Here is a 2,171-nt window from a genome sequence, read left to right as displayed (position 1 = left end):
GGAGTTACATATGTCTTTGGCTGATTAAAGACCAGACTCATTCTGACTCAGCTGTAACAATCTTACTACACAAGCAGGTAAACCAGCTAATAGTAAATTACAATAGTCCAGCTTGGAGATGACCATGGCCTGAACAAGAAGTTGTGTGGAATCCTGTGTTAGATAAGGTCTGTTCTTCCTTATGTTGCAAAGGATAAACCTACATGATTTTGCAATTGCATCATATCTAATATCAGCTGATTACACACATAAACTAAAATTTAGATTGCCCATACATTTGGAAATCCATTTGGAAATCCATCACCACCAATGGCAAACAATTGGTGATGGTGAATTGGCAAACATCAATTCCAGAGAAAACAACAGTGGACATGTTTATTAGTGTGTAAAGTGTTTTACAATATGTGTTGCATCTTGCAAAGATATTTATTAAGAGAAATCAAGCTTCGGTGTCCATGTCTGATCGGTGCCAGTCCATTGTCCTCAGTCTCTCACTGTCCACTGTTCATTGAGGCCTCTCAACCTATGAAAATAAAACCAACAAACAATCAGTGTTTAGCTTAAAGGTCTACTGTGAGTCTTTCTCGTTAATTGTTTATTCATCTCTGCGCAAAGAGGTCTCATAAGCATCAGGCAATCAGGATACACAAGTCTGTGCACCTAAGAGACAATCAGTTGTTTCTCACACACACATATATACCTTGGATCGTATACATCATAATAAATATCATTACACCTTCTCTGCACACACACGACTTGGTCAATACAATGAGTTAATTAAGAACCAAGGACATTTCTATCGTCATACAACACATTATTTGCAATCTACACACACATTACTGAAACAGAAGTATCAAGACAACACACAGTTAAAGTATAATAATTAGGTTATTGTAATATACTGTGTCTATTTCTCAATAACTTTTACTAGCTTCTAAGAGTTTCAAACTGAATATGTTCTATATCGATAATATGATCAAGACTCAAGAGACCCTAGTTTAACAGTATTTCTACAGGCTGATTTATGCTTCTTCATCGACTCCATGCAGATTTAGCTAGCTACCATTTGCTAGTTATCGCAATCCAGTTGTCTGGCAACATCACGGCACGAAAAAATTGCCCCACGTAGCATTAGCTAACAGACAACACAACGATGAAAAAAGCTTAACTAGGGGGACATATCCAGTTTTCCATGAATGATACTGTTTAACCTGAGATTGTAACGTGTTCTTACAGGCCTAAAAGGCACAATGATATGACAATGACCAATCATATTGTTCTATCAAAGAGTAACGTTATAGTAGTCTAACTGGTTCTGAACTATGGAAAAAACTTTAACTTAGTCGATGAAACTATGCTGGCTAGCCAGCCAGCGCTAGCATATAATGTACATTATATAAAGTAACGTTAACAGACATGGCATATGATATCAACTTACTTGGACGTTTTCTGATGTGCCAGTCGCTTCCATCTCTTCTTTCTCTGTTCGACACTGTAAGGAGGTTCAGGAGACAGCTTGCTAAGAGGGTGCTATGCTCTTTGCTTCGCGCTCGGCACTTGTCACGCGATCACAATAGCTCTGCACTCGATTGCTCTTCCTTAGCTACCAGCTGTTTTTGTCTCGGTAGACTGAAATTGAATTTCACGTTTTGAAACTGAATTTTGAGAACTGAATGTGAAAGTTCCAAGAGCGAAATTTTCAGTCAGGATAATTTATGTATCAGAGCAAATTAGTTAAATTTCAAAATATTATATTCAATTTCAAGTTGACTGAGATTCAGTTCCAATCTAATGAATTCAGTTTCAATATATACTATTCAAATTCGTTTTTCCAATACAATTGCTCAAATTCATATTCAAATTCATATTCAAATTCGGTTTAAGGTGACACAAGTTTTACTCCATAGTTGTTAGACGTTGTTGTTGTAAAGATATTGCATGTGGATGTCATTAGCCTACTATGTAGACTACTTTTTAACTGACCAATGCAGGAACCTAACCGGAACAATATCAAAGCGTTGAAAGTTAGGTGGGTGTGTGCGTACCATCGCATTCATTCCGATGGTACGCACACCCTGACAACGTTACCGTTATCGGCTCCAACACCCCCCTTGTTTGTATTTGATGTGGCTGGGCTGTGTGCGCGCGCTACTCTGTGTTTTAATGTATTT

General features: G+C 37.7%; 1 long non-coding RNA gene across 1 annotated transcript; it reads right to left on the bottom strand.

The window, feature by feature from the left end:
* Nucleotides 1-361: 361 nt before the first annotated feature.
* Nucleotides 362-1,679, bottom strand: LOC143103919 (uncharacterized). The gene is made up of 2 exons (XR_012982964.1): nucleotides 1,439-1,679; nucleotides 362-523 (listed from the first exon to the last, which is right to left on the bottom strand). It is a non-coding gene; the product is annotated as an uncharacterized LOC143103919 (long non-coding RNA).
* Between the last annotated feature and the right edge of the window lie 492 nt (nucleotides 1,680-2,171).

The sequence above is a fragment of the Alosa pseudoharengus genome, unplaced genomic scaffold, assembly GCF_046254945.1.
Source record: "Alosa pseudoharengus isolate Yale_2024_CS ecotype anadromous, Long Island Sound unplaced genomic scaffold, YU_APseudo_1.1 YU_APseudo_1.1_scf_5, whole genome shotgun sequence".
NCBI lineage: Eukaryota > Metazoa > Chordata > Actinopteri > Clupeiformes > Clupeidae > Alosa > Alosa pseudoharengus.
This window is presented reverse-complemented; position numbering and strand designations above follow the sequence as displayed.